Consider the following 25,493-nt stretch of genomic DNA (forward strand, 5'->3'; position numbering starts at 1 on the left):
GTTTGGTCTAATAATCCTTAATACCTATATGGGGGGTTAAAAAGCAAGAATGTAAACCAATTATATATATATATTCTACTCTGAATGCTGTATACAGGGGTCATTTCATGGTTAACAGCAAAATAATCATTTGCACATGAACTCTTTCTGGTTATATAGTGTGAAAGGTTACGCAATTACTACTTTTTGAGAAAAGATGGCAACACCCTACTTAGTCTTAAAGATAAGCACAGCTAAAACCAAAAATGTTTCCTATAATGTTCTATAAATACCTCTTAATATATAGTTTCATTTTAAAATGGTTATAAAGGCTCAACATTTTTTACCCTAATGCATTCCCTGCATTAAAGTGGTTTTAAAGCCTTGTTTTTTTTTTTACCTTAATGCATTCCATGTGTTAAGGTAAAAAAATGGTTATACGTACCTGTTCTGGGCAATGGTTTTACATAGAGCAACCCTGATCCTCTTCTTCTGGTGTCCCTCGCCAGTACTCCTGGCTCCTCCTCTTTGGCGGGTGCCCCCATACGAAGCCACTTCCTATGGGGGGGTACTTGTGCAGACTCACTCCCAAGCCACCTTTTCAGCAGTCATTGACATGAACAGGTTTGCTCGGCCCCACTCCAAGCTCCCTTGTCAAAGAATTTGATTGACAGCAGCGGCTACCGCTATCAATCCTTGCAGTGAGGTGGGACAGAGCCAGGAGAGCCGCTGCTCTCATGTACATTGCTGGATTGGGATCAGGCTCAGGTAAGTATAAGGAGGGTGAAGGGAGGATGAATGCAGCATAGTCACTGGTATAACATTTATTATTTTAAAGGAAAAAAGTGAAACTGTAATGTTACTTTAAGGTAAGAAATGTCCCACAAGTTGTATCAACCCCTCACCTCCCTTTATACTTAACTATCTCCATCAAGCTCTGTGCCTGCCCACAGCAGCTCTGCTCTCTCTCTCTCCTCTCACAGGCTCAGAGACGGCAGTGGGAGCCACTGTCTCCTTCTGCTATCTATCAAATCCTGCGAGACCAAGGGGGAGGGGCCGAGCCAAGTTCTCCGGAGCGAGTCTGCAGGTGTACCACCACAGGACATGGTTTCCTATGGTGGCCCACAAAGAAGAAGAGGAGCAAGGAGCACCAGCAGAGAACACCAGAAGAGGAGGTTCCAGGCTGCTCTGGGCAATCGTATAAGCATAATCTGTTTATTATTTTAATAAAAAATACCCTTATAACCTCTTTAAAGTGGAGCTATACTCACCTCCACTCCAGCACAGCGGTGTCACAGAGCTCCTTCATTGACCACTGACATCTTCGGCCATTCATCCTCCAGGTTCCAAAATTTGGGCATTTTAATTGGCTGGACTGAGATGATATCAATCATTTCATTAATTTTGGCAGGTGCCGAAACTGTACATGTGTAGCTCAATGTACAGAGTGGACAGGTAAGTAAGAAACTTTAGGGCCAGTTCACACCAGAATGGGAAAGGTGCTTTCCTTTCACATTTCTCAAACCGCGTTCAAAACGCTTTGCTCTTGCAATCTAATGTGGGTGCTAATACTTTGTACTTCCATACTGCAGGCCGCCATATGACGTCCTGGGCTTTCAGTGGTGATATCTGAATGATGGGTGCAGCTACAAACATCATTCAGATATCTTCTTATACAGCCAGCGGGTCCCTGCGCTGTAAGGATGATCATATTGGTTCTTCAGCCGCTTGATAATTCTTTCAGGCAGCGGGAGGGGACATTCCCCTTTCCCGCAGTCCTCTGGTGCTTTTACCGCCTCGCCCGTGCAATCAGCGAGCCGGAGAAGGAATCCGCCACCCTCGGAAGAAAGTCAAAGAGAAATGCAAGAGACAGATGACCCCCAGCAATCTCTATGACTCTCGGAGGCCCGGGTGCATCGATTTGACGTCACGTCCGGACCAGCAGAAGTAAACAATGCCGGGGAAATGCCCAGGAAAGCCTGGGATTGTTCATTTTTTTTTTTTTTAATCTCAGGCTCTCCAGCCTGGAGGAGAGATGTGAGGTCTTATAAACCCCACATCTCTCCATAAAGAGATGTCACACACCATTCCTATTATAAGGGATGTTTACTTTTCTTGTAATAGGTATAAAAGTGATCAAATTTTTTTTAAAGGGAAAGCAAACACATTTGTAGGTCGCGCCAGCATATATAAATGGCGTTCAAACCACAGGTGAGGTATCAACACGAACGTTAGAGCGAGAGCAATAATTTTAGCCCAAGACATCCTCTGTAACTTTAAACATGTAACCTGTAAAAAATTGTAAAGCATCACCTATGGAGATTTTTAAATACTGAAGTTTGGTGCCATACCAGGAGCGTGCGTAATTTTAAAGCGTGACATGTGGGATATCTATTTAGTCAGCATAACATCATCTTTCACATTATACAAAAAAATTGGGCTAACTTTAATTTTTTTTTTTTTTAATTTTTTAATTATTATCCATGAAAATGTTTTTTTTTTCCCAAAAAATTGCGCCTGAAAAATTGCTGCGCAAATACCGTGTGACATAAAAAGTTGCAACAACCGCCATTTTATTCCCTAGGGCCTCTTCTAAAAAAAGATATATTATGTTTGGGGTTCTGAGTAGGGATGAGCCCGATGTTGAATGTAAGTTCGAGTTGAACATCAGGAGCTGCTCGCCTGCTCGCCGAACAGCAAACAATATGCGGTGTTCGCGGCAAATTCAAAAGCTGCCGGAACACCGTTAAAGTCTATGGGACGCTAACATGAAAAATCAAAAGTGCTCATTTTAAAGGCTTATATGAAAGCTATTGTCAAAAAAAGTGTTTGGGGACCTGGGTCCTGCCCCAGGGGACATGGATCAATGCAAAATTTTTTTTAAAAACGCCCGTTTTTTCAGGAGCAGTGATTTTTTTAAATGCTTAAAGTGAAACAATAAAATGAAATATTCCTTTAAATATCGTGCCTGGGGGTATCTATAGTATGCCTGTAAAGTGTCGAATTTTTCCCTTGTTTAAGAACAGTACCACAGCAAGATGACATTCCTAAAGGAAAAATTGTCATTTAAAACTGATCGCGGCTGTAATGAATTGTCGGGTCTCGGCAATATGGATAAAACTCATTGAAAAAAAGAGCATGGGATCCCCCCTGTCCATTACCAGGCCCTTTGGGTCTGGTATGAATATTAAGGGGAACCCTGCACCAAATTTAAAAATTTAAAAAAAAATGGCGTAGGGGTCCCCCCCAAAATCCATACCAGACCCTTCAAGTAACCCTGCGCCAAAGATTAAAATCCATACAAGTACATTATCTGAGCATGCAACCTGGCAGGCCGCAGGAAAAGAGGGGTGAAAGAGAGAGCGCCCCCCTCCTGAACCGTACCAGGCAACATGGGAAGGGGGCTTTGGGGTAGCCCCCTTGGCACCAGAGGGGGCGGGGTCTCCTGGTTACATCACCGGGTGGCCCCACCCTCAGTTATATAAGAGCTGTCACAGCGAAGACACGTCACGTGGAGGTGGATCGGTTGCAGTTTTTTTTTTTCTTTTTCAGTCCATTGGGCGGCATGATAGAAGAAGATGAATGGTCATCATGGGACATTTTTTATGTTTTTATTTTTTAATAAAGGACTTGTCCCAAGCTGTCTCTGTTGTCTTTTTTACCATTTTGACACTTTTTTTGTGAAATGGTAGGGCTACCCCAAAGCACCCTCCCCATGTTGAGGGCATGTGGACTGGTATGGTTCAGAAGGGGGGGCACTCACTCCCTCTTTTCCTGTGGCCTGCCAGGTTGCGTGCTTGGATAAGGGTCTGGTATGGACTTTGGAGGGGACTGCTACGCCATTTTTTTTTTTAATTTGGTGCAGGGTTCCCATTAATTTCCATATCAGACCCGAAGGGCCTGGTATGGATTTTAGGGGGACCTCCACGCATTTTTTTTTTTTTTTAATTTTGGTTCGGGTTCCCCTTAATATTCATACCAGACCCACAGGGGCTGGTAATGCACTGGGGGGGATCCCATGCTCTTTTTTTCAATGAGTTTTATCCATATTGCCGAGACCCGACAATTCATTACAGCCGCAATCAGTTTTAAATGACAATTTTTCCTTTAGAAATGTCATTTTGCTGTGGTACTGTTCTAAACACGGGAAAAATGTGCCACTTTACAGGCATACTATAGACACCCCCCAGGCATGATATTTAAAGGAAAATTTCATTTTTATTGTTTCACTTTAAGTATTAAAAAAATCACTGCTCCCGAAAAAAAGGCAGTTTTAAAAAAACATTTTTGCATTGATACATGTCCCTTGGGGCAGGACCCGGGTCCCCAAACACTTTTTATGGCAATAAATTGCATATTAGCCTTTAAAATGAGCACTTTTGATTTTTCATGTTCATGTCCCATAGACTTTAACGGTGTTCGTGTGTTCTGCCAAATTTTTTGCCTGTTCGCATGTTTTGCTGCAAACTGAACAGGAGGGTGTTCGGCTCATCCCTAGTTTTGAGTAATTTTCTAGCAAAAAAAAAATGATGATTTTTACATGTAGGAGAGGAGTGCTGGAGATTCAGAAATTTGAAAATTCCAAATTCGAAAATCCGAAAATTCGGAAATTCAGAAAATTCGGAAATTCGAAAATCCGGAATGAAAATCCAAAAATTCAAGAGAAAGAAGAAATATCCGAATTAATGTAAACCTGAAAAAAAACTTTTCCCAATATTTGTTAATATTTGTTAATTTCTAATATCCAAAAGTTCATACATTAAAAAAAAAACTGCAAATTTGTAAATTTGAAAATAAATTGTAAATTCAAAAAAATTCGGAAATTCGGAAATCGGAATACCCAAAAAATGTGGAAATCTGAAATAATAACTAACTAATAATAACTTAACTAATACTAACTATTAAATTATTGGTATTGGAATTTCCTTTCAAATTTGGCTGTATGTGAACGTAACAAATACAAATTTATCCAAAGTTACGAATTATCCAAAATAACGAATGCCTCATCTAAACAAATGGAACAGAATGAATTAATAATTAATATTAATAATAATAATAATATAAAGTTTTTATTATTATTTATTATTATTAATTTGTTCTGTTCCATTTGTTTAGATGCGGCTTTCATTATTTTGGATAATTTGTAACTTTGGATAAATTCGTATTTGTTACGTTCACCAACAGCTAAATTTGAAAGGAAATTCCAATATATATATAATTTAATAGTTAGTAATACTGTAGTTAAGTTATTATTTGTTAGTTATTATTTCTGATTTTCAAATTTTCGTGTTTTCGAATTTTCACATTTCGAATTTACGAATTTTTCCAAATTTAGAAATTTTTTCGCATTTTCAAATTTACGAATTGTGATTATAACGAATGACCCAAAAAAAGATTAAAAAAAAAAAAAAAAAAAACGAACACATTTTTCTGCAGTGCACATGTCTACTAGAGATATTTATCTGTGCAAAAGATGAAAGTTGTAGCCGCAACCATAATGAATCTGCAACTTTTGTATCAGAAAAAGTATACAACAAGCTAAACCATTATAATTAGAACAAGCCACTTCTAAAATTACAAAAATGTCAAATAATTCAGGCATGGAGAGTTGGCTGATGTAGCTGTTAGGCTTCAATCACACAGGTGGTAAAATTGAGCTGTTTGGCCAAATTTTAACCCCCCCCCCAAACACCAACCGAAAGCCAAACAAGGCTGCCAGAGGCTTAATGCTTAATGGCCATGACAAACACTTGGCTCACAGATGCAGCACGTTAGTCCCATGCAAAAATGTCACTCAGCACAAACAAATAAAATAAAAGTTTAAGAGGCAGTAGTATCACCTCCTGAACACATGGAAGCTGCTGCTTTACCACCCTCTCAAAAGTGATCCCCCGTGGAACACTTTTCAGAGAGCAAAAGAAAAAAGCCGTTTGTGTGAACTTGGCCTTAGGAAGGACACATAGCAGCAGTCTTAAGACTAGAAGAAAATCAAATCATAAGCTCAGTGGCACAGTGTAGCAAATCTCCTTTAACAAGTTAAAATAATAGTAAAGAACAGTACGGTATTATAAACCTTGGGAAACTGGCATATAAGGCTTTTATTATACAATTATACTATTATACAATTTTCTTGTACAGCTTTCCTTTAGATTTAATAAAACTAGGGATGCACCGATACCATTTTTTTACAATGAGTACAAGTACCGATACTTTTTTTTTTTTTAGTACTCGCCGATACCAATTACCGATAGCTATCGCAACTGTTTTGTTTGTTTTTTTTCTTCAGCTGCCAGCAATGGTTCAAAGCATTGAAAAGTTATTTACAAATGAAATACATAGATTTTATTTTTAATTTAGCGCTTTTTCAATGTGAAATGTGTAAATTTATGTTAATATATATGCATAAAAATATTTACTAACAAAGCAAACAAAAAAAAAGTTGTAATTGTTTATCGTTTATAAGATAGACTTGAACAAAAGAAAAAAAGCAGGAAAATAATAATTAAATGGAGGAGAATAGGGAGTTAATTAAGGCTGATTAGTGTAAATTAAGGGTTATTAAGGGGTTAAACAGAGGAAGACTTGTTCATCCCTTTGATCTGCAGACGAAGAAACAGAAAGATACAAAAAGAAACAATGTTTTTTATTTAAGTGTTTCAGGGCTGAGCAATGTTGTTAATAAACATTGCTGGCTGCTTTTTTTTTTTTTTTTTGACAGCTCCAATTACCGGACTTCTTTAACACTGGGGAGAGCCACTGACAGCTCAAAGAACTGAGCCTGAAAGTATCAGTTTCAGGTATCTATCGGTGCATTTGCACGAGTACCGATACTTGTGCAAATACTCGTTATCGGCACCGATACTAGTATCGGTGCAACCCTAACCAAAACCCTATAATATGAGGACAGACCTAATCACTTTCAGTTTGTATGCAATCAGGCAGACCCTTGCACTATAAAATTGAAGGTAAATCTAAAGGGAATTGAATAAGAAAATTGTATAATATATGGCCAGCCTTAGGTGACCTACACATGGGGCCATCCAGCTGCAGTGCGTTCCTTTGAACCATGTACAGGTGCATCTCAAAATATTAGAATATCATCAAAAAGTTTATTTATTTTAGTAATTCAATTCAAAAAGTGAAACATATATTATATGGATTTGGTACACACAGAGTGATATATTTCAAGCATTTCTTTCTTTTAATTTTGATGATTATGGCTTACAGCTAGTGAAAGCCCTAGATCAGCCCACACTTTAATCAGATAATTAACTCAAAACACCTGTAAAGGTTTCCTGAGCCTTTAAATGGTCTCTCGGGTCTCTGGTTCAGTATGTTACACAATCATGGGGGAACACTACTGACTTGACAGTTGTCCAGAAGACAGTCATTGACACCCTCCACAAGGAGGGTAAGTCACAAAAGGCCATGGCTAAAGAAGCTGGCTGCTCACAGAGTGCTGTATCCAAGCATATTAACCACTTCAGCCCCGGAAGGATTTACCCCCTTCCTGACCAGAGCACTTTTTACAATTTGGCACTGCGTCGCTTTAACTGCTAATTGCACGGTCATGCAATGCTGTAACCAAACTAAATTTGCGTCCTTTTCTGCCCACAAATAGAGCTTTCTTTTGATGGTATTTGATCACCTCTGCCGTTTTTATTTTTTGCGCTATACACGGAAAAAGACCGAAAATTTTGAAAAAAAATGATATTTTCTACTTTTTGTTCTAAAAAAAATCCAATAAACTCAATTTTAGTCATACATTTAGGCCAAAATGTATTTGGCCACATGTCTTTGGTAAAAAAAATGTCAATAAGTGTATATTTATTGGTTTGCGCAAAAGTTATAGCGCCTACAATCTAGGGTACATTTTCTGGAATTTACACAGCCTTTAATTTATGACTGCCTATGTCGTTTCTTGAGGTGCTAAAATGGCAGGGCAGTACAAAACCCCCACAAATGACCCCATTTTGGAAAGTAGACACCCCAAGGAAATTGCTGAGAGGCATGTTGAGCCCATTGAATATTTTTGTCCCAAGTGATTGAATAATGACAAAAAAAAAAAAAAAAAAAATTACAAAAAGTTGTCACTAAATGATATATTGCTCACACAGGCCATGGGCATATGTGGAATTGCACACCAAAATACATTTAGCTGCTTCTCCTGAGTATGGGGATACCACATGTGTGGGACTTTTTGGGAGCCTAGCCGCATACGGGGCCCCGAAAACCAATCACTGCCTTCAGGATTTCTAAGGGCGTACATTTTTGATTTTACTCCTCACTACCTATCACAGTTTTGAAGGCCATAAAATGCCCAGATGGCACAAACCCCCCCCCAAATGACCTCATTTTGGAAAGTAGACACCCCAAGCTATTTGCTGAGAGGCATGTTGAGTCCATGGAATATTTTATATTTTGACACAAGTTGCGGGAAAGTGACAATTTATTATTTTTTTTTTTTTTGCACAAAGTTGTCACTAAATGATATATTGCTCACACAGGTCATGGGCATATGTGGAATTGCACCCCAAAATACATTCTGCTGCTTCTCTTGAGTACGGGGATACCACATGTGTGGGACTTTTTAGGAGCCTAGCCGCGTACGGGACCCCGAAAACCAATCACCGCCTTCAGGATTTCTAAGGGTGTACATTTTTGATTTCACTCTTCACTGCCTATCACAGTTTCGGAGGTCATGGAATGCCCAGGTGGCACAAACCCCCCCCAAATGACCCCATTTTGGAAAGTAGACACCCCAAGCTATTTGCTGAGAGGCATGGTGAGTATTTTGCAGCTCTCATTTGTTTTTGAAAATGAAGAAAGACAAAAAAAAAATTTTTTTTTTCTTTTTTTAATTTTCAAAACTTTGTGACAAAAAGTGAGGTCTGCAAAATACTCACTATACCGCTCAGCAAATAGCTTTGGGTGTCTACTTTCCAAAATGGGGTCATTTGGGGGGGGTTTGTGCCACCTGGGCATTCCATGGCCTCCGAGACTGTGATAGGCAGTGAAGAGTGAAATCAAAAATTTACGCCCTTAGAAAGCCTGAAGGCGGTGCTTGGTTTTCGGGGTCCCATACGCGGCTAGGCTCCCAAAAAGTCTCACACATGTGGTATCCCCGTACTCAGGAGAAGCAACAGAATGTATTTTGGGGGGGAATTTCACATATTCCCATGGCATGTTTGAGCAATATATAATTTAGTGACAACTTTGTGCAAAAAAAAAAAAAAAAAAATTTGTCTCTTTCCCGCAACTTGTGTCACAATATAAAATATTCCATGGACTCGACATGCCTCTCAGCAAATAGCTTGGGGTGTCTACTTTCCAAAATGGGGTCATTTGGGGGGGGTTTGAACTGTCCTGGCATTTTATGCACAACATTTAGAAGCTTATGTCACACATCACCCACTCTTCTAACCACTTGAAGACAAAGCCCTTTCTGACACTTTTTGATTACATGAAAAAATTATTTTTTTTTGCAAGAAAATTACTTTGAACCCCCACACATTATATATTTTTTTAAAGCAAATGCCCTACAGATTAAAATGGTGGGTGTTTAATTTTTTTTTTTCACACAGTATTTGCGCAGCGATTTTTCAAACGCATTTTTTGGGGAAAAAACACACTTTTTACATTTTAATGCACTAAAACACACTATATTGCCCAAATGTTTGATGAAATAAAAAAGATGATCTTAGGCCGAGTACATGGATACCAAACATGACATGCTTTACAATTGCGCACAAACGTGCAGTGGCAACAAAATAAATACATTTTTAAAAGCCTTTAAAAGCCTTTACAGGTTACCACTTTAGATTTACAGAGGAGGTCTACTGCTAAAATTACTGCCCTCGATCTGACCGTCGCGGTGATACCTCACATGCATGGTGCAATTGCTGTTTACATTTGACGCCAGACCGACGCTTGCGTTCGCCTTAGCGCGAGAGCAGGGGGGACAGGGGTGCTTTTTTTTTTTTCTTTATTATTTTTTTGCTTTTTATCTTATTTTAAAACTGTTCCTTTCATTTTTTTTTTTTTTAATCATTTTTACTGTTATCTCAGGGAATGTAAATATCCCCTATGATAGCAATAGGTAGTGACAGGTACTCTTTTTTGAAAAAATTGGGGTCTATTAGACCCTAGATTTCTCCTCTGCCCTCAAAGCATCTGACCACACCAAGATCGGTGTGATAAAATGCTTCCCCAATTTCCCAATGGCGCTATTTACATCCGGCGAAATCTAAGTCATAAAATGCTCGTAGCTTCCGGTTTCTTAGGCCATAGAGATGTTTGGAGCCACTCTGGTCTCTGATCAGCTCTATGGTCAGCTGGCTGAATCACCGGCTGCATTCTCAGGTTCCCTGTTGAGACAGGAGAGCCAGAGAAAAACACGGAAGACGATGGGGGGGGGGGCATTCTCTCCCACTGCTTGTAAAAGCAGTCTAGAGGCTAATTAGCCGCTAGGATTGCTTTTACATGAAAGCCGACCGCTGGCTGAAAAGAATGATACCAAGATGATACCTAAACCTGCAAGCATCATTCTGGTATAACCACTCAAAGTCGTGAATGCTGTACCTGAAGACAAAAAAATGGTTAACAATAAAGCACAGTAAACGGTAAAGTATAAAAAATTGCATACCTGAAAAGCAAACATGATAAAACATAATAACAATAAAACATTGCAGAATAGAATACAGTAAAAAAGAGCAGAACAATAGAGAGAATAGAGAGAGAGAGAGAGAATAGAGAGAGAACAATAAAACTACAACTATTATTTTTTATTTTATATTTTTGTTTGTGTTTTTTTTTTTACACTTTTTTTGTAACTGTAACTTTAATAACTGTAACCGGTTCCAGGTTCGGGTCTCTCAAAATGCGATGGCATCTTGGGAGACCCTGTGAAAGTGTGTCCTAGTCTGTGCAATGCTGTACCCTACGCTAATACTCAGCTAGTGAACGGTAGCGTTCAAAACATTCACCAATGCAAAGACCAGGATTGTCAGGACAGGAGGGACAATAATAGCGGGTGTCACGCCTATATCCGCGCTTGCTGCAGACACAACATCTTTTTTGGGGGGGTTCGTTGGGTAGGGGTACTCGGGAGGACATAAAGAAAATGCCTCTCATGCAGCCGACTGCATTTGGTTGGGAATGTGAATGGGGGAAGTACGGGCGCTGCAGAAGTGGTGGGTTCCCAATTAGGATTGGCGAATGCAGCAGGAAGGGCATTATGGGCACGACGGGCCTGTGTTTGTCTTCTTGGTGGCAGCGGGACACTATTTGTGCTTGCCACCTCACCAGCTTGAACTGCACTTATGGGACTCGCCACGTCACCAAGTGTTACTGCAGTGCTGGTTTGACTACGACCGGGGTGTACTAGGCCGCTGGCGCTTGCCAGTTCACCAAAACGCTACCAAAAAAACTGTTAACGATCGCAGGGATCAGGCCTGACTCTGCGAACGCTGCAGTTATGCGTTTAGTGTTTTGTAAGTGACAGTGATCGATCGATACTGCACTTGGGTGGGCTGGGCTGGGCCGGGCGGAGGGGCAAAACGCAGGTGCTAGCAGGTATCTGGGCTGATCCCACTAACACTGCGTTTTTGGGAACCCTAAACTGCTGGGGATGCCAGTATAGATCTGATCGGATCAGATCAGATATTGATCAGTTCAGATACTATACCACTAAGGGAGGTGTACGGTGCGTGCGTGGGTGTTAGCGCTACTGGCACTAACCTGACGCTGCCTGGGGCTGGTGCTTGCCAGTTCACCAAAATGCTACCAAAAAAACTGTTAGCGATCGCAGGGATCAGGCCTGACTCTGCGAACGCTGCAGTTATGCGTTTAGTGTTTTGTAAGTGACAGTGATCGATCGATACTGCACTTGGGTGGGCTGGGCTGGGCCGGGCGGAGGGGCAAAACGCAGGTGCTAGCAGGTATCTGGGCTGATCCCGCTAACACTGCGTTTTTGGGAATCCTAAACTGCTGGGGGCGCTAGTATAGATCTGATCGGATCAGATATTGATCCATTCAGATACTATACCACTAAGGGAGGTGTACGGTGCGTGGGTGTTAGCGCTACTGGCACTAACCTGACGCTGCCTGGGGCTGGTGCTTGCCATTTCACCAAAACGCTACCAAAAAAACTGTTAGCGATCGCAGGGATCAGGCCTGACTCTGCGAACGCTGCAGTTATGCGTTTAGTGTTTTGTAAGTGACCGTGATCGATCGATACTGCACTTGGGTGGGCTGGGCCGAGCCGGGCGGAGGGCCAAAACGCAGGTGCTAGCAGGTATCTGGGCTGATCCCGCTAACACTGTGTTTTTGGGAACCCTAAACTGCTGGGGACGCTAGTATAGATCTGATCGGATCAGATATTGATCCGTACAGATACTATACCACTAAGGGAGGCGTATGCTGCGTGCGTGGGTGTTAGCAGTACTGGCGCTAATCTGACGCTGCCTGGGGCGACGCATATCACCGCCGGGCGATCAGGGGGCTAAATCTTTATTCGGTAATAAACGACGGGTGCCCTGACACTATAAAAAATAAACAAACTAACCAGCGTCACCCGTAACGGTTATACAGTGATCAGTGGTGAAAGGGTTAACTAGGGGGCAATCAAGGGGTTAAAACATTTATTAGATAGTATATGGGGGTCCCTGTCGCTATAAAACGCTGACGGCGAACCTAAATATTTACCTCACTAACTAGCGTCACCAGCGACACTAATACAGCGATCAGAAAAATGATCGCTTAGCGACACTGGTGACGGGGGGTGATCAAGGGGTTAAAACTTTATTAGGGGGGGTTAGGGGGGTATCCTAGACCTAAAGGGGGCCTAACACTCACTGCCCTAACACTGTAACTGTCACAAACTGACACCAATACAGTAATCAGAAAAAAAAAAAAAAAACCTGCTTGGTGTCAGTTTGTGACAGGGGGGGGTGATTGGGGGGGGATCGGGGGGCGATCGGGGGGGGGATCGGGGTGTTTTGTGTGCCTGGCATGTTCTACTGTGTGTGTGTGTGTGTTGTGCACTCACATTGCAGTCTTCTCTCCTCGGCCCGGAACGGAAAATACCGAGCCGAGGAGAGATGACATCATTTCCTCTGCCTCTGTGTACAATACAGAGGCAGGGAAATGATCCCATTGGCTGGGAGCGATCGTGAGGGGGGGGCCACGAATGGATGGCCTCCCCCTCACCACCGATCGCCGGGGGAGATTTGCCGACCGCCGCAGGCACCGGGGGGGGGGGTCCGATCGGACCCCCCACCCGCGGGCAGGCAAGGACGTACCTGTAAGTCCTTTTGCCTGCCCGTGCCGCTCTGTCGACGTATATAGTCGTGCGGCGGTCGGCAAGTGGTTAATGGAAAGTTGAGTTGAAGGAAAAAGTGTGGTAGAAAAAGGTGCACAAGCAACTGGGATAACCGTAGCCTTGGGAGGATAGTGAAGCAAAGGCCATTCAAGAATTTGGGGGGGATTCATAAGGAGAGTACTACAGCTGGTGTCGGTGCTTCACGAGCCACCGCACACAGACGTATCCAGGACATGGGCTATAACTGTCACATTCCTTGTGCCAAGCCACTTCTGAACCAGAGACAACAACAAGTATTTTACCTGGGAGAAAAAGGACTGGATTGTTGCTCTGCGGTCCAAAGTTCTTTTTTTGAAAGAAAGTAAATTTTTCATTTCATTTGCAAGTCAACATATAGAAGTCTGAAGGAGGGGTGGACAGGTACAGAGTCCAAGTTGCATGAGATCCGGTGTGAAGTTTCCAAAGTCAGTGATGATTTGGGGAGCCATGTCATCTGCTGGTGTTGGTCCACTGTGATTTATCAAGTACAAAGTCAGTGCAGCCCTCTACCAGGAAATTCTAGAGCACTTCATGCTTCCCTCTGCTGACCAACTTTATGGAGATGCTGATTTCATTTTCCAGCAGGACTTGGCACCTGCCCACACTGATAAAAGTACCAATACCTGGTTTAATGGTCATTGTATCACTGTGCTAATCGCCTCAATGACACTCCGCATTGATGCAGTAATTCATGCAAAAGGAGCCCCGACCAAGTATTGAGTGCATACTATACTGTACATGGACATATAATTTAGTAAGCCAACATTTCTCTATTAAAAATACTTTTTTTATTGGTCTTATGTAATATTCTAATTTTCTGAGATACTGAATATTGGGTTTTCACTGTAAGCCATAATCATCAAAATTAAAGAAAGAAATGCTTAAAATATCATTCATATATGAATAAAATATTACTCACTCTGTGTGTAATGACTCTATATATATATATATATATATATATATATATATATATATATATATACGCATATATATACGTTTCACTTTTTGAGTTGAATTACTGAAATAAATAAACTTTTTGATGATATTGTAGTTTTTTGAGATGCACCTGTATGGGCAGGCTGAATGTACTAAGTTGAGCAATTGATCTGGGTACAACCAGCTTGCCAGATTTTACATACGATTATCGCTAGTGGCTTATATAGCCACTAGCAATAATCACTGTCTTCAGCAATAGTCTCTGATTGGGAGAACACAATGGCCCGGCGGGAGGGATTCCTCTGTCAACCTTGTCTGTGTTGATGGGGGAATCAAGCGAATTAGAAATTTTCTCCATGTATGGCATGTATAATGCCCCGTACACACGGTCGGATTTTCCAATGGAAAATGTCCGATCGGAGCGTGTTGTCGGAAATTCCGACCGTGTGTAGGCTCCAATCGGACATTTTCCATCGGATTTTCCGACATACAAAGTTTGAGAGCAGGCTATAAAATTTTCCGACAACAAAATCCGTTGTCGGAAATTCCGATTGTGTGTACACAAATCCGACGGACAAAGTGCCACGCATGCTCAGAATAAATAAAGAGATGAAAGCTATTGGCCACTGCCCCGTTTATAGTCCCGACGTACGTGTTTTACGTCACCGCGTTCAGAATGATCGGATTGTCCGACAACTTTGTGTGACCGTGTGTATGCAAGACAAGTTTGAGCCAACATCCGTTGGAAAAAATCCTAGGATTTTGTTGTCGGAATGTCTGAACAAAGTCCGATCGTGTGTACGGGGCATAAGAAGGGACCTCATAACTAGGAACCAGCATTGTGACCACCAGCATCAGGGTAAGGTTTTTGAGCAGTGGCGGTGCATCCATAAGGGCGCACGGGCGCCGCCCCCTCTCTCCTGCCACCCCCTCTAGCAGCAATAGATAGATTCATGCATTGCATGAATCTATCTATGGCCGCCGCTGCCGCCCCCTAATCAGGTGCCCGGACCCTTTTCGGGCACCGGGTGCCTGAATTACAGCGGTGGGGGGGGAGTGTTTTTGAAGCACCTGATTAGAGCCATAGGCTCTAATAGGCGTAAAAAAAGGTGACCTGCTAGCGCAGAGGCTGTGTTTGATGGCACAATGGCGGCAGTTTCTTTGCGCCCCCCCAAAAATTTTGAGCATCAACCGCCCCTGTTTTTGAGTGGTCCAGTGAGCACATCATCGTTGGAGTGCACACACCTCTTCGCTTGCCCTTCTGCTTCCTCCTCTTGAAAGTCAATCCGCACACCATCTACACCATTGTGCAAATCAAGCATGCTGTTACCTGGAACATGTCTCTGGGATGCCAGATGCAAATGCATCAGAATTGTATACAAAATGGGCCAACACAATGGTTTACACGGTTGTTTAGAACCTAAAGATACAGTCAGATAATCCCTTTATCAGGTGGTTGCCAGCTCACTGCGGGTTTCTTATATATAGTATGTGATCTGTTATGTGACCTTTATGGTGTATAGATGCATTGTGTATAACAATGAACATTCCATCTACTGAAAAAAATGTTCCTTACAATGTCATTGCAACAGAGGTAGAAATACTACATCATTTTTTTACATAGTATGGAGCATAAAAGACATTGCAAGCACAATAATCATTAATACCCAACCATGCAGTTAGACCAACAGTATGTTCTGTACAGCTTTGGGGGAGCCGAACACTGCACTGGATGACATGTACCAAAACAAAAAAAATGACACATTTTAATTTGGCTGGGAGCAGCAAATTTAGTAATGCCCACTTCAGCCCTGGAAGGATTTGCCCTTTTAACGACTAGGCCATTTTTTGCGATTCGGCACTGTGTCGCTTTAACAATTGCGTTTCCATGCGACGTTGTACCCAAACAAAATGGACGTCCTTTTTTACCCACAAATTGAGCTTTCTTTTGGTGGTATTTGATCACCTGTGGTTTTTTTGGGGGCTATAAACAAAAAAAAAAACAACAATTTTTTGCAAAAAACATTTTTTTTTACTTTCTGCTATAATACATATCCAAAAAAATATATAAAGAAAACAAATGTATTCATCAGTTTAGGCGGATATATGTTCTTCCACATATTTTTGGTAAGAAAAATAGCAATATTCGTATATTATTTGGTTTGCACAAAAGTTATCGCGTCTATAAACTTCGGGATAGAATTAGGGACTTTATTTTTGTTTTATTGTTTTTACTGGTAATGCCGGTGATCTGCGATTTTTAGCGGGACTACGACATTGTGGCGGACAAATCTGACCCCTAATGACACTTTTTTGGGACCAGTCACATTATTACATTGATCTGTGCTATAAAAACGCACTGATCAATGTAAAAATTACAAGACAGGGAAGGGGTTAACACTAGGGGATGATCAAGGGGTTAAGTGTGTTCCCTGGTGTGTTCTAACTACTGTAGGGGAGATGGACTTACCGGAACATGACAGAGATCACTGTTCCCGCTCACTGGAAACAGTAGGTCTCTGTCATGTCACTAGTCAGAACGGGGAATCACCTTGTTTACACAGGCAGACGGGGATCTCCTCACCGCAATCGCTGGCGGATATCGAATCCTCTGACCCGCGGGCATGCTCCCGCGGCGCTCGCGTTTACCATCCTCCTTGCATGGACCGACGTACAGGAACATTGATTCGTGCAGGAGAGCCAACCTGCTGCAGTGTATCTGGGTAAGCTGGTCGACTAGTGGTTAAGGTGAAACATAAATGTAAAACATGCCTGGGAATGCCCTGAACCTGATTATGGAGTGTTGCATCTGTACAAAGTAAATGTATAAATCCCAAAACTGCCACTTGCATAAAAAGTGCCTTTAAATTTTGGCAAAACAACAGCTCCTGGCTGTTTCATTCTTTGCACACACTAAAAACCATACCAGATCCTTATCTGAGCATGAAGTAAAGGGAGGGATGAATGTGCACCCCCCCCCCCCTTCTCCTGAACCATACCAGGCACCATGCTATCAAGAATGGGACACTTTCCTTGCAAAGTACCTTGTCCCCATGTTGATGAGAACAAGAGCCTCTTTCCCACAACCCTGGCCTGGTGGTTGCAGGGGTATACACATTGTGGTAGTTATCAGAATCTGTAAGCCCGCTTTGACAATAAGGGAGCCCCCCATGTGAATGAGTAAGTGATACATACTACCCCTACTCATTCACAATGAAAGTATAAACATTAAAAACACACACGCATAGATTTTGATAAGTCTTTTAATTTTAAAAATGCCCCAGAATGTACATCCATTGTTGATCACATTGTTCAGAGATGTATATTGATGTCAATCAAAATAGCAATAGAAAACTGTAAAAATAAACAGGAGAGCGCAAGGGTCTAGTGCATCACCAAACAACACTTTATTAAAATTCTGTAAGACGTCAAAAACATATTCACAAAAATACTCATATATATTAAAGAGCGTTGTCAACAGTCACACCAAAGAATGTAGGAGGGAGTATACTGGCGCTTGGAGAGACAGATGGGTGGGAAACAAAACTATAGGTAAAGGTGGTTATGATAATAAAATCCAGTGGTTAGGGGGGGCTTGGACCCTGGAAAAGTTCTATTCAGGCTTGAATGGGTTAGGAATAGGGATGAGCTCGATGTTCGGGTCGAACATAAGTACAACTCGAACATCGGATGTTTGCCTGTTTGCAGAACAACGAACATTATGGGGTGTTCACAGGAAATTTGAGTGCCGTGGAACGCCCCATAATGCACTGCGAGATTGATGATTGGCCAAAGCATGCACCGGACCTGCATGCTTTGCCCATCACAGCGTGCTCTGCTAAGAGAGCCATAATTGGCTAAAGTCTTTGGCCAATCATGGCTCAGGGGACTGAGTCCATGCCCCACACTATATAAGGCTGCTTACACAGCGGCCATGTGTAGTGTTGTTGGTGTGGACAGAGAGATAGCTTGAGTTAGATTAAGCGGGCAGGTTATTCAGTTAGTGGCAGTGTATTTGATATATACATACAGTCAGTCTAATATATATATATATATATATATATATATATATATATTTTTTTTTTAGTCCTCTCCACCCAGGGTTGTCAGCTTCTACATCCCACTGGCAGCGTCTGCATCACATGGTGTACGATTACCTCGGGGCCAAAACAGAGACGCAGAGCTTTCCAGCTGACGATCCACTGACTTACTGGGTCATGAGAATAGACCACTGGCCAGAACTTGCCTAGTATGCTATTGAGTTGTTGGGCTGCCCTGCATCCAGCGTGCTTTCAGAACAGGCATTCAGTGCTGCAGGAGGTTTTATTACTGATCATAGAACGCGTCTGTCCACAGACTCCGTGGATCGTTTGACTTTTATAAAAATGAATCAGTCCTGGATTACCAGCTATGAAGCCCCTGATGCCGATGTCACTGATTACGTCTTTTTGGCATGTGGAATCTCTGCAGGACTTTGAGGCTGCCTAGCTTTGAGGGTGTTCAATCATTTCATCTGGAAGAATGTTTTTGGTATAGGTTTCATGGGCACAATTAACACCCAAAGACCAATTTTTCTGCACCTGTTTGACAGGTGCATATCAATGCAATTTTTTTACAGCAAGGCCAATTCTTGCTTTCATCAAGAGTACTTCTATAGGGTTACAGTTACAGTAGGAAGGCACCACCGACACCCAAAGACCAATTTTTACGCACCCGTTACTTCTATCCAAAGTCAAAGTGACACCAGAATGTATACAAAAATCTCTAATCTTGTTCCCAGTGTACTACATTGTGGCCTCATCATACACACTGACTCCCCAGCTGTTGCTGAGCAAAATGAAGGCAGCTTGCGGGGAAAATGTCATTTTTTTTGGCTTTATAAATGCAATTATTGCTGCAGCAGATTCTAGACATGGTACAGATCTGCCACTTTACAGGTAGACTAAGGGGACCCCCCTGGCACTATATTGGAAGAAATTTTTCATTTTTATGCTATCACTTTAAAAATAAAAAAATCTATTTATTTTGTTCTGGAGCAAATAAAAGACACTGAGAAGGTATAAGGGAGAGTTGAGCATCTGCTATTTTGGAGGCAAAGGTGTCAAGCTTTCTCCAAATTGGAGCTATATGTGAGCATTCCCAAAAGAGATGGAGAAATTAACCGGAAGAGTGGCAACCCCTAAAACATAGTGGTGACACTGTAGGGAAAATAGAATGAATTTTAACTGGGGTGTGATACCATCAGGGCCGATCCTAGGGTCACCGGCGCCTGGGTGCAGAAATATTTCTGGCGCCCCCACATGGGCGTGGTCATCTTACCAACTCCTCCCCTTTACAAATGTTTCTATGGCAATGACTCAAACAGAGATGCTCCCCTAAGAACTCTTTGTTACCCTAGGATCCTCCTATGATCTTTTAACAATAACAAAAAATACAGGAAGAGCGTTCACTAATGAGACCTGGAGGGGAGTCTCTCTGATGCACACAAAGAGGGCTTCTGTTAGAGAGTCTGTTAGAAAGAACCCCCAGACATAATACAGGAGATGATCAGAGACTGCAGACATAGTACAGGAGATGATCAGAGACTGCAGACATAGTACAGGAGATGATCAGAGACTGCAGACATAGCACAGGAGATGATCAGAGACTACAGACATAGTACAGGAGATGATCAGAGACTGCAGACATAATACAGGAGATGGTCACAGACTGCAGACATAGTACAGGAGATGATCAGAGACTGCAGACATAGTACAGGAGATGGTCAGAGACTGCAGACATGATACAGGAGATGGTCAGAGACTGCAGACATAATACAGGAGATGATCAGAGACTGCAGACATAATACAGGAGATGGTCAGAGACTGCAGACATAGTACAGGAGATGGTCAGAGACTGCAGACATGATACAGGAGATGGTCAGAGACTGCAGACATAATACAGGAGATGATCAGAGACTGCAGACATGATCAGAGACTGCAGACATAGTACAGGAGATGATCAGAGACTGCAGACATAATACAGGAGATGGTCACAGACTGCAGACATAGTACAGGAGATAATCAGAGACTGCAGACATAGTACAGGAGATGGTCAGAGACTGCAGACATGATACAGGAGATGGTCAAAGACTGCAGACATAATACAGGAGATGATCAGAGACTGCAGACATAATACAGGAGATGGTCAGAGACTGCAGACATAGTACAAGAGATGGTCAGAGACTGCAGACATGATACAGGAGATGGTCAGAGACTGCAGACATAATACAGGAGATGATCAGAGACTGCAGACATGATCAGAGACTGCAGACATAATACAGGAGATGATCAGAGACTGCAGACATAGTACAGGAGATGGTCAGAGACTGCAGACATGATACAGGAGATGATCAGAGACTGCAGACATGATACAGGAGATGATCAGAGACTGCAGACATAGTACAGGAGATGATCAGAGACTGCAGACATAGTACAGGAGATGGTCAGAGACTGCAGACATAGCACAGGAGATGATCAGAGACTACAGACATAGTACAGGAGATGATCAGAGACTGCAGACATAATACAGGAGATGGTCACAGACTGCAGACATGATACAGGAGATGGTCAGAGACTGCAGACATAATACAGGAGATGATCAGAGACTGCAGACATGATCAGAGACTGCAGACATAGTACAGGAGATGATCAGAGACTGCAGACATAATACAGGAGATGGTCACAGACTGCAGACATAGTACAGGAGATGATCAGAGACTGCAGACATGATACAGGAGATGGTCAGAGACTGCAGACATAGTACAGGAGATGGTCAGAGACTGCAGACATGATACAGGAGATGGTCAGAGACTGCAGACATAATACAGGAGATGGTCAGAGACTGCAGACATGATACAGGAGATGGTCAGAGACTGCAGACATAATACAGGAGATGATCAGAGACTGCAGAAATAATACAGGAGATGATCAGAGACTGCAGACATAATACAGGAGATGGTCAGAGACTGCAGACATAGTACAGGAGATGGTCAGAGACTGCAGACATAATACAGGAGATGATCAGAGACTGCAGACATAGTACAGGAGATGGTCAGAGACTGCAGATATGATACAGGAGATGGTCAGAGACTGCAATCATAGAACAGGAGATGGTCAGAGACTGCAGACATAATACAGGAGATGATCAGAGACTGCAATCATAGAACAGGAGAAGGTCAGAGACTGCAGACATAGTACAGGAGATGATCAGAGACTGCAGACATAGTACAGGAGATTGTCAGAGACTGCCGACATAGTACAGGAGACGGTCAGAGACTGCAGACATAGTACAGGAGACGATCAGAGACTGCAGACATAGTACAGGAGATGATCAGAGACTGCAGACATAGTACAGGAGATGGTCAGAGACTGCAGACATAGTACAGGAGACGATCAGAGACTGCAGACACAGTACAGGAGATGATCAGAGACTGCAAACATAGTACAGGAGATGGTCAGAGACTGCAGACATAGTACAGGAGATGGTCAGAGACTGCAGACATAATACAGGAGATGATCAGAGACTGCAATCATAGAACAGCAGATGATCAGAGACTGCAGACATAGTACAGGAGATGCTCAGAGACTGTAGTTATGATACAAGAGACGGTCAGAGACTGCAATCATAGTACAGGAGATGGTCAGAGAAAGCAATCGTAGAACAGGAGATGGTCAGAGACTGCAGACATAGTACAGCAGATGATCAGAGACTGCAGATATTGTACAGGAGATGCCCAGAGACTGCAGACATAGTACAGGAGATGGTCAGAGACTGCAGACATAATACAGGAGATGGCCAGAGACTGCAGACATAGTACAGGAGATGGCCAGAGACTGCAGACATAGTACAGGAGATGGTCAGAGACTGCAGACATAGTACAGGAGATGGCCAGAGACTGCAGACATAGTACAGGAGATGGTCAGAGACTGCAGACATAGTACAGGAGATAGCCAGAGACTGCAGACATAGTACAGGAGATGGTCAGAGACTGCAGACATGGTACAGGAGATAGCCAGAGACTGCAGACATAGTACAGGAGATGGTCAGAGACTGCAGACATAGTACAGGAGATGGCCAGAGACTGCAGACATAGTACATATTGGCCGATCGGCCCTCTCACCTGACCCAGCGATACAGCAACGGTTCCTCTGATCAGGAGTCAGCTCACTCTGAATTGCCCATGGTGACTCCGCTGTATTCCTACTCCTTTTTCTATTCTGTTTCCTCCCTGGTTGATATGAAGGCGGGGGAAGAAACATAGTAGGCAGCTGTGCTGGCAAGCACCGCTCACTAGTACAGCAGCACGCAGGAGGAGAGGGAGGGGGGAAAGGAGAGCCCGCAGCTGCATTGGCTTCACTAGGGTTAGGGTCACCCCCCCTCCACCAACTATAGTCGCCCCTCAGTACAGACCCCCCTCCACTACATATAGACCCCCCTCCGTCAGTGCAGAACCCGCACTATAAACCCCTCCCTCAGTACAGACCTTACTCAGTACAGATCCCCCCAGGTAACCCCCCCTTCATTAGTATAGACCCCCCAGGACAGATCTCCCTCTCCATTAGTACAGACCCCCACAGGACAAATCACCCTTCCATTAGTACAGACCCCCCCAGGACAGACCCCCCCCCATTAGTACAGACCCCCCCTCCATTAGTACAGACCCCCCTCCATTAGTACAGACCCCCCCCAGGACAGACCCCCTCTCCATTAGTACAGACCCCCCCTCCATTAGTACAGACCCCCCCTCCATTAGTATAGACCCCCTCCATTAGTACAGACCCCCCCTCCATTAGTACAGACCCCCCAGGACAGACCCCCTCTCCATTAGTACAGACCCCCAGGACAGACCCCCTCTCCATTAGTACAGACCCCCCTCCATTAGTACAGACCCCCCCTCCATTAGTACAGACCCCCCTCCATTAGTACAGACCCCCCAGGTCAGACCCCCCCTCCATTAGTACAGACCCCCCAGGACAGACCCCCTCTCCATTAGTACAGACCCCCCAGTACAGACCCCCCTATTAGTACAGACCCCCCCTCCATTAGTACAGACCCCATTAGTACAGACCCCCTCTCCATTAGTACAGACCCCACCTCCATTAGTACAGACCCCCCCATTAGTACAGACCCCCCAGGACAGACCCCCCTCCATTAGTAGAGACCCCCATATTAGTACAGACCCCACCATTAGTACAGACCCCATTAGTACAGACCCCCTCTCCATTAGTACAGACCCCCTCTCCATTAGTACAGACCCCCCTCCATTAGTACAGACCCCCCCTTCTTTAGTACAGACCCCCCCTCCATTAGTACAGACCCCCTCTCCATTAGTACAGACCCCCTCTCCATTAGTACAGACCCCCACCTCCATTAGTACAGACCCCCCTCCATTAGTACAGACCCCCCTCCATTAGTACAGACCCCCCAGGACAGACCCCCCTCCATTAGTACAGACCCCCCCTCCATTAGTACAGACCCCCCCATTAGTACAGACCCCCCAGGACAGACCCCCCTCCATTAGTACAGAACCCCCCCATTAGTACAGACCCCCCACCATTAGTACAGACCTCCCCTCCATTAGTACAGACCCCATTAGTACAGACCCCCTCATTAGTACAGCCCCCTCCCATTATTAGTACAGCCCCCCCATTAGTACAGCCCCCTCCATTAGTACAGCCCCCCCTCCATTAGTACAGCCCCCCCATTAGTACAGCCCCCTCCATAAGTACAGCCCCCTCCATTAGTACAGCCCCCCCCTCCATTAGTACAGCCCCCCCTCCATTAGTACAGCCCCCCTCCATTAGTACAGCCCCCCCCTCCATTAATACAGCCCCCCTCCATTAGTACAGCCCCCCTCCATTAGTACAGCCCCCCCCTCCATTAGGGTACATATATACACCCAGGTGGCAGCTGAAGAGGAGAGAACAGTGTGCAGCCAGCCGCGCCGCCCGGGTGGAGAGCAGAGCAGTTTAAAGCAGGCAGGAGACACAGAGCAGAATGTGTCGGGCACGGACCGCTCCTCCGCTCCCCCCCCCCGCGCGACATCACTGTGCGGCTGGTCTCTCCACGCAGAGACCAGCCGCTCTGCCTCCGATGTCTCTCTTTCTCTGACAGGAGGAGGGAGGGGTTTGAGCAGCACACACAGCGGCGGCGGCGCCTTTCTTCTTTTAACACCAGCGGAGAGCGCCACCGCCGGACACAATCAAGAGGAGGAGGAGGGAAGGGAGCACTCTGGCGCTTCAGCACCCCCACCTCTCTGGCGCCTGGGTGCACTGCACCCCGTGCACCCCGTCTAGGACCGGCCCTGGATACCATCTTGTATGGAGTTTCAGAGCTGTTTCCCTGATGTTAAGAGACCTTGTATATTTCTTCAAGTTATCAATACAGTCACTCCAGTTCAAGGCCCAATGCTTCAGTGAGCACTCCACCTTGTCAGGGCTGGGCTCAGCCCTTACTTCTCAAAGCTGGCCACTCAGCTGTCAGCTAATTGCCAACTTCTTTCCACAGTTACTCACCTGTTGATGATATCCTGCTCGTCAGTCCTGCCTACTTAAGCCGTCTAGCCCAGATGATCTCTGCCTTCGCCTTGGTCACATCTCTAGAGACGCTCTCCTGTGTTCTTTTTAAAAACTTGCTTGGCTGACATTCTTCTGGCTCCAGATCCTGCCTGCTGTTCTACTACGCTCATCTCTGGCTCCCTGACAGTCCAAAAAAAGTGTTTTTTTTTGTTTTGTTTTATTACATTTTGTTACTAGGGACAACCTTGTACAGCAAAGCTCATAGCGGGGGGAGGGGGAAATCGCAAGCCCTTACACATGTATATGGAAGGGTGGTAACTGGCGGCTACCCTATTGGTAAAGATGCTCCAGATTCTGATAGGCCCCCATAACCACTAGGTGAATGTTGTGGGGAAGAGGCCTTTATCCTCATCAACATGCTGACAAGGTGCTTTTCCAGGGGACACCCCATGTTGAAGGCATGTGACCTGGTTTTGTTCAGGAGGGGGGTTTACATTCACTCCTCTTCCCTGGCCTGCGAGGCTCCATGCTTGGATAATTGTCTGGTATGAATTTTTTTGGGGCATTTCACACTCTCTTTTTTTCCTTGTTGTTTTTTTTTGTGAGGGTTCCCCCTTAAAATCTATACCAGACCAGAAAAGTCTGGTATACTGTATAAT

Source organism: Aquarana catesbeiana, linkage group LG05 (genome assembly GCF_042186555.1).
Source record: "Aquarana catesbeiana isolate 2022-GZ linkage group LG05, ASM4218655v1, whole genome shotgun sequence".
Classification (NCBI taxonomy): domain Eukaryota; kingdom Metazoa; phylum Chordata; class Amphibia; order Anura; family Ranidae; genus Aquarana; species Aquarana catesbeiana.